At 34.4% G+C, this 8,847-nt stretch overlaps 1 protein-coding gene across 4 annotated transcripts in view; it reads left to right on the forward strand.

The window, feature by feature from the left end:
* astn1 (astrotactin 1) overlaps positions 1–8,847 on the forward strand; it is a gene marked incomplete in the record, with an annotated part of 409,914 nt that overhangs the window by 96,914 nt on the left and 304,153 nt on the right.

Genomic DNA, 8,847 nt, shown 5'->3' on the forward strand with positions numbered 1-8,847 from the left:
CTCATGAATAGTGCATGTCTCTATAACTTTTGTCTACTTAACACAAAAATATGTTTATAATTACAAAGAAATTAAAGTTCAAACGACAATTAGGAGCAGCTGCTTTATTTCTTTTTAATTAACACCTTCTAACAGTTAAAATTAGATGGCTCTTTTTAATTAAGAGGATGCCAAATCCTAAATATTGAAATTAATCCAAAGTTTTTGATTGATTGCCACAAACCCAAAATCATTTATTTCCTGGCATTTATATTTACAATGACATTATTTTCAGCACAGTAAACATTTACTTTATATTTATTACTGCAAATATACAATATACTGTTCACTATCTTTTAAATAAAATTATATATTTGTGTTCTTCAAAGTAATGCCTGTTTTTAATGAAGTAGTACTTAAAGGTTGAAGGTCCTGTTCAATCAATGTTGTTTTAAAGCCTTTTACTCTAAAATATGCATATTTTTAATGTTTTGATTTCCTTTAAATCTTAGGAGGCCACCTAGGAGTTTGGTTCTAGAGTTTGTTTAAGCTCAAATTTTTAATGAATAAATTTATTAAATTGAGAAAAAAATGTAGATTTAAAAATATGATAAAACAAAATCTGAATTTAAATATTTAAATAATGAAAGCTCTTTAAGACCCTGACATGATTTTAATTATTTTTAAAAAATTTCCACAAGACATCACATGATGTGTATGTATACATGTCATTTTGAAAAATGAGTGACCGTTGAACTGTAAATGAATCGAATGTTTTCTGTGAACCGGGTGTGAATGTGAAACCTTGCATTTCCATGTGTTTCCTCATTATTTCATATTTTTATTAATTAATGACTTTTTTCATTTTCTCTTTTTCTCTTTTCCTTTTCTCATATTGATATCACCTCAAATCTCCTATTTGATTAATTTGCATTTAAATTGACATCATTGCTACCTCCCATCTCTTTTCATGCTCACCTCAGACTGTAGTAACAAAGACAGACTAACTCGAGAAACAAACAAATGTTTGGGATGATAAATATGGACAGAAACTAGTGCCAGATGAAACTGAATTCGAATGGCTCAAAATGAATCTGTATGTTTATAATATGAAACTGAATGCATTGTTTAAAAAAATAATTTCACTAAAATGAAACTAAATTTAATGGTCTGAAACAGAATTTAATGTTTTGAATCTGAATTCATTTGCTTTGTTATTTTATTGCAGTGATTAATGTTACCTATAGAAAATGTTACATATACATCACATCATTGATCAGTCAGCAGCAGCGTCTGATCAATATCTGCCTGCAGCTGGGAGTGACGCTGTGTGAGGACTGAGCTGTCTGTCTGTGCTTTGGGACTGGGGAGGAAATCAGAGTGATATTTGACATTGGGGAGGGGGTTTTAGAGGCTCTGACATGAACACAGCTCTTCCGTGAGAAGTGGCTGTTGCTGTAATCTCCTCCCCATGTCCCAAAGCACTGACAGGAGGCTCAGTCCCAAGTAGGTATCTCTGCAGACAAAGTAAGCACTTCCGAAGGGAGGTGTTTCTCAAGGCACACACATGATTGGAGTTTTTTTTCAAGGGGCACACCTGATTGGACGAGGAAAAAGTCTGCGTTACTCAAGAGATACACCTGATTGTATAATCACTGATTAGGCGTTGCTTAATATYGTTAGCTTACTTATCTAGCATCAGACTTTCATTTTCAGTGAAATTCATTCTCAAACCAGTCCATTCAGTTTCATATCATGCACAGATTCAGTCAGAGCGATTCAAATTCAGCTTCTGCTGGCACAAGGAACTGACTTCCCATTGATAAACTGGTACTGCATTATCTAGCAATGTTTTTTGCATTTTAAAGTAGCTATAGAAAACTAGAACACAGTTCATTAGTTCACTTTTTTAAAACAAACAAAACAAAACAGCTAGTTCTTTCACTTTTAGAAGAAACTAATAAGAACAGTGAATTGTAATCTAGATTAGTCTTCAAAATATTTAGGACATTTTAAATCCAAGGTTAATTAAAAGTAAAAGCATCTTTGTTACCAACCATCTCCTGATTCAGCTAGTTCTTTTAATTCATGGTCAAATCCAACATCACTCCTGGGACATTTTGTCTTTTTGTTCTTTAGAACCCCTGGACAGCATAGCTAATCTGCAGCTGTCAACTGATGTTAGAATAAGATGAACAGGTTTGAAAAACATCTGTACAGGGTCTTAAAAAGTCTAAAAAAGTCTAAAATTTGAAAATCAAAATTTTAGGCCTAAAAAAGTCTTTAAAACGCTCAGATTTTCATCCAAGGTCTTAATTTAATTTTGTCAAATCTTAATTTGTTTTATTTTCGATCATTCCCGAGAACTGTTGGCTGCATAAATAAAAAGAGTAACAGAGCTGTAATCAGAGGTTGATGTGATCTGTCTTCAATAAGTGCTACGTTTGCTACCTGTTTTTATACGTGGTTAAACTACAAATCCTGTGATAGCTGCAGGCTAAAAATAGCACAGTTTACCTCCRTGTTTTCGACCTCTTTGCYGCTACAACCCCCCGCATACGGCAGCCTGTTCACCTGCYCAAWAAACAAAGAAGTTCAGTCATGTCCACTGCTTGTGRTTTAAACATGAAAAGTGTGTTTTCAATGAGACTTTGCTTGATATCAGTGGTTTTTACACTCAATTGGAAGCGATCCACAGCAGTCGATATGAATGTCTCCTGGATATGACTCTTTCATTAAAATAATTTAGTGTTCTTGTATTAAAATTAAATATTCTTTAATAGATAAATTGATAGCAAGAAAAGGTTTCTATGTTAAAATTTCTGGGTCCATTTGAATATTTCTGTTAATGTGTCATTTGGTTTTAAATGYCATTCCTAGTGGYATTAAAAGGTCTTAAATTTAACTTACTGAAACYTGCATGAACCCTGAAAAATATAACATTTTGTCAATCATAATAGCAAGAAGAGTATTCTCGCACAGGACACTTTTACATGCTCTTTTGTAGTATCAAATTTCCAATGATTATAGATCTTTCAGTGTGGTTGGAGTGAAATACAAGAAAAAAAAAACTGATGTTGACTTTGCCAGACTGATCAAAGGCAGATCATTTTCTGCTTTTATTTTACCAAAAAACAATGACTGTCGAAGCAACAGCAGTCCTTCATAACAAAGACAAATAAAGGGACAAAAACGTGTGGGTTGGGAAGTTAAACAATTTTCAAGCATATTGTGTTGATTTTTAATCTTACCGGCTTCAATATTCAGGGGGCTGAGGAAGCTCAATGGCTAGTGATGCAGTCTGATAATCCTCACGCTGCAGGTTCAAATCCAGCTAGCATTAGGAAGGGCATTTGGGGTCAAGCAACTRCCAAATCTCTGATGCAAGTTCACTCATTGATGGGAGCAGCCAAGAGAATCACAGCAACAACACTATCAATACTATTAATTAAAACAACCGTTTATTAGACTCCATGATAAAGAACAAGTTCCCAATCATGACCTAATTTGGGATTTCACATTTTGTAATGTCAAGTGTTTTTATGACAGCRTTTTTGAAGCCTGATATAATGTTATTTTAACAAGAAATAACAAGCAATGAAGAATACTTAAAATCGTACTGGAAGAAAAAAGCGGTCTAATGACACCACAATGACTTGTGTGGAAAATGAGACTGGAACAGTTCAGGATACGTCGAAAGGATTTCAGTATCATAGAAAATCACACTGTTATTGTAGGTGTTGCCTAAAATCCTTATAGGAGCCCCAAAAAAGTGGCTCTATTGGATAATACAGTGTCTTCAAATCAGCTCCAGTTTGAAATCATGTCAGAGTTTTTATACCTTGTGAAGATTTTTTTTAATAATATTATTTATGTCACATTTTTCACTGATTGTGAAAATTTGAACAAGCTCCCAGTCGGCTGTATGAGCTCTATGCTCAAACAGGCAAAAATAAACATTTTCTCCAAATTAATTTAGATTTGCTTTCTGCTGCATGATCGCAGATGATGCAGGTAGAAAATACGATGAAAAAAAGTTATGTTAATCATATTTATATTAATCAGAATGTTTGGAAGTACCTCGCTTTTCTTCCTGTGGCTACAAATGCACACATGGATACGCACCCTTTTTGAAATTTCAGTGCTTCCAGATGCAAATTAGTATTCCTCAAAGCCAGCTGCACTGGAATGAGGGTGTCTAAGCAGGAAATTGGGTCTGCTTCATGCAGTTTTATGTTGCTGTTGTTGGCATTTCCACACAACGGTTTTATCTTTTTTTTTTTAATATGCACACGGAGGAATTGTCGTTCTCAGTGGACAGTTTCTCATTGTGTGCAATGCAGGTAAAGTACTAATTCTTCCTCATTTTGCTGAGAATGCCCYGGTGCCTCTCTTCACTGTGTGTCAKCACATTTAATGAACTCAAGAGTYACTTCTAAAAATTCTAAAAGTGCCAAAGTTGTCAAATGGATGAAAGTGAAATAAGAGTGAGTGACAGGAGCAAGTGCAAGTCTTGCTCATTACTGTTACTAAAAGGAGGCAAAGGARAGTCCCATTTAGTTGTATTTATAGGACGAAAGGTTGCTATGTTGAGTGCCATCCATTAAGTAATGAAAGTAGCATTATTTGAAGGGTTGCATATTGTCCTCCAACTTGCAGGTCAGTTTTCAACAATTATCTTGCAGGATTTGTTTGCATTCAAAGTATGTGCTGGGAATCATTCTCCACTACTACCAGTTATCACCTACTAAACATTTTACTGTAAAAATGTTACTTATGGAAATAACTTTCAGCTGTTTTTGTCCCAAAATGGTAAAAAACAAAAAGTTTTAAATTGTTATTTATTTTCATTAGACCTCAAAAAGGTTTTGTTTTATGMAAGACCAAAATAACAATCTTTCGTGTATTGTTGAATATATGATAAATGATCTGAACTTCTATAGGGCTTTATCAAGCCTAGTYGGACCCCAAAGTGCCTTACACTTAGTCATTCAACCATTGACACACACACACATTCACACACGTAGCAGCTGCCCTGGTGCACCATTGCAGCGGCAACTCTCCGGTCAAAGTATATGTGATTTTTTAATACGCTTCATGCACTGGATAACTTTTAAATATTAGTTTGCCTAAACTTTTTTGCCTAAGAAATTTTGAAAGGAACCTTTTTACTGTTTTAGGACTGTTTTTAATTTGTTTTTTATGGGTATGGGTTTTATGATAGTACCTACTGTGTCTTTGCTTGTCTTGTTGTTTTTTTTTAACCTATTTTGAATGTACGTTTTTTAACATGGAGCCTGTTAAAGACGATTTTCTGTCACCTTTGGGACAGACAATAAAGTCTGTCTGTCTGTCTGTATGTCTATCTATCTTTCTATCTATCTATCGTACAATAGTTGGTTTTAATACTTTCCTCTCTAAGTGAGACAGTTCAACATTACACATTCAGTTCCARGTGTGAAAATGTAGAAAAAAATAGTGTTGAATGAAACACAGGGCAGTGATCAATTTGAACTACAGATAAGCATCAAGCTGGGCTCTGACATTAGCTAACAGTTGTTGTTAAGAATTATTTAAGCAGCACTTTCTAGCTTACCTTTTAATGCTCAAACCAAAATAATAGGTGTCTGAACTTTGTACTAGTAACAGTTTTAATTTGATTCATGTGTGACTTTTTTTTTGCAGAGTGAAGTTGTGTTTTTTTATTAGTCTTGGGGAAAGTTTCCCTAAATGTCTGTTCCTTTTCAGTCTGATAGACATGTTTTAGCTGTAATTGGATCAGTTCYACTCCTAAATCCACTCATAGCATTTTTATAACTCACCCCTTCTTACCTGCTGATTGTCTCCCTCCTTTTTCTTTTGTAAATGTTAGGACAGTCTTTTACATCCTGAAAGTCACATGCCTTGTTCAAGTTTGGAAAAAAAGTCCTCTTTCTTTGGTCTTGTAGCAACTAATCCCAAACTTAAGCAAGGTTTGGAMATGTGCGTCTCCTCTCTTTTAGTCCCAAGCCTCATCCCAAGCAACGTGCTCATGATCTGAAACAGTCAGAGTTACATACTGTATTGTTCAACTGGTTTTATGCTGTAAAGCCYAACATTTATATTTCATAATATGTCAAAAAGGAATAAAAAAATCTTGTGATTTTCACTGTAGTACTTTGTGGCATACACATAGTGCATTGAGGCATTTCTATCCCATTGTTGCAAAGACATCTTGTTTCTCTTCAATCTCATTATTAGGTCTGTTCATGATGTGTTTTTTTATTTTAGTGTTGTAAAAGTTTCACAAGTTTTAGTCTTTATTTTTTTTACCTGAAAAGTATAATGTGTTTTAAGTTCGTTTATTTATTTATTTATTTATTTATTTATTTATTTATTTGCTATAACTAGATTTCAATGATTTATGTTGTCATTGGGTTTTAATAAAAATACACATATTTGTCTGTTTTCTAGAGGCATCCACTTATAACATTTAAACATACAGTATATTTTTGTATTTTCTTGTGGACCTGTAGAAAAAGAGACTGAAAACTGTGAACAACTTTCTAATTAAACAGCAATGAACTTGAAATTTGCAAACCATACTTTACGGACTGCATAGTTTCAGTTTTAAAGAGTATCAATGGTAAATTATTCATGTTTGCATGCTAATGCGGCTTAAATTTCTACACCTTCATAATCTATGTATTTGCTCTGGAGTCAGAGTTACTGGATGGTTTGGTTGGTATAACCTTTTTTTTTATTTTCCAGTAAGATGCTGAATGACTTTGTCCTCACAGCCGAGTTGAACAACATAAAAATTATGTTTTAGAACATTTTGCTGTCTGCCAGCTAAGCCATCTGAAGTGAAAGTGTGCCATGAATTTTGTTTGATTATTAAATAAGTCTGAAAAATGCTGCTGAAACAATGGTGTCATCAAAAAAAAAAAGCTGTTCCATTTTTGAAGTAAAGCCACGCTAACATCTGTGCTGGTAGATAGTCATGGATGCCAATAATATTCATGCAGCACATTCATATCTTCAGTGCATATTGTTCTGAAACAAGAACATGAAAAGCTGATGAAGCTGCTGTCACTGGAAAAGTCCTTCTTGGTTTGCCACGTTGACATTGCTGCCAACTATTTCCTTCCTCTATTGTTTATGAAGACTCGTCTCCAGTTTAATCAAACACTTCCTCTTGTTTGGGATTTTTTTTTTCATTTTTTATGTGTGTGTGTGTGTGTGTGTGTGTGTGCGTGCGTGCGTGCGTGCGTGTGTGTGTGTGTGTGTGTGTGTGTGTGTGTGTGTGTGTGTGTCACAGAGCACTGTTGGCATTTTTTTTATCCCCTAAATTACATATATCCCTCTGAGGCAATGGGATGTACGGCTGCTTTAGTGGATTTTGTCTCTAGTTTTTGTGAAGCACAAGCCACAAACATTTGTAAACAAGCTTCAGAACATGTCCTTTAAATACRGTTAATGCCTCATTGAAAACACACTTAGCACAAATGCACTATTGACATTGTAAGGTCAGCATGTTTATCAAAGTGTGTAGTGTAGGCATTAMATTTCCTACTGTAATACACACATTACCCATCATCCTTAAGCTCACACAAGTTTAAGTGGAAGTCAGGTTCGTTGCTGATTTTTTATTACGGAGCATCCCAAACAAAGCTGTTCCAAAGTCATTTTTTCTATACAATTACGTTCAGCTTAAATGTAAGAACTGGAAAGCGTGTCCAGGAAAATAAAATGTAAATAAAGCTAAATGTTTAGTATGTCCAGAAGCAATCCTTATTGTCCAGCCTAAGATGTTGAGAAATGACAGAGTTGTAATCATTTTGGTCAAACCTTGTAAATAGTGTTCTGCACTGTCACAAGAAGTCATGCCCAGAATTTGTGTTGTGAATGACTCAGCTATTACCACAACAGTTTGTAGCTCAGTATCTGTACAATTGACTGAGTTAGAGCCATTTACTGTGTGACAGCTAAAGTTGATGGGATGTGCTATTTTGAATTGGGTTGACTCCAAAAGTGAATGAGTTGTAGACGTRCATCCCTTACTTTCRTGTTGTTTCATCAAAACCTACCCAATGGCTCATGAGATGTTTTGCTAACAGACAGACACACAGACATGAACAAAAACACTCTTTCCCACCTTGTGCCTTATGGCAGTGATCAGTAAATAGGGCTCATTTGGGTACTGCCAGCGCAAGCCTTCATCCAGAGGCATRCACTTTTATGTGCATTTTTATTTAAAATATTTTTCCCCATCTGGTCACATCATCTCATTACCTATTTATTTTAATCAGAGAAAGTCATTATTTTCATTTTACATCTAAATGTTTCTCGGCAGCATAATATTCAATCACAACTGGTGCCAACTGTTGTTAACAAAAATTAGTTTTAAGTTGTCACACAGTTACTCATAAATTTTGAGCAACCTGCTGATCTAAAGCTGGAGTCTAAGAAATGAGAAAATCAGCTTCTCCAGTCCAGCATTTATTTGACACAATGAACTAAAACCATCAAGCATCGTAAAATACGAATCACTAGAAATGCAGAAAAATATTTAAAGTAGATTTTGCACTTCGTATGGGAGTTAGTTATAGTCTGAGTCTGTTTGGAAAAATATATATATAAATTTACATTGAGGAGCAGGATTGTGAATGTCTTGGAAACTCATTTAGCTTCTCAGACTGTTTTTTTTTTTTTTTTGTCTGTTTTTGTAAAGCTGGTGTCGGGATCTTGCTACAATGCCATTCATTTAAAATAACAGGAAGACATTTTAAAAGCTGCTGAAGCTAAAGTGTTGTTTCATGTTTCAATACTGAAAAAAATAAAAAAAGGTGAAATTAGGTATTTTATTAAAAAAACACTGTAATAAGA

This window comes from Austrofundulus limnaeus, unplaced genomic scaffold (assembly GCF_001266775.1).
Source record: "Austrofundulus limnaeus strain Quisiro unplaced genomic scaffold, Austrofundulus_limnaeus-1.0 Scaffold24, whole genome shotgun sequence".
In the NCBI taxonomy this organism is placed as follows: domain Eukaryota; kingdom Metazoa; phylum Chordata; class Actinopteri; order Cyprinodontiformes; family Rivulidae; genus Austrofundulus; species Austrofundulus limnaeus.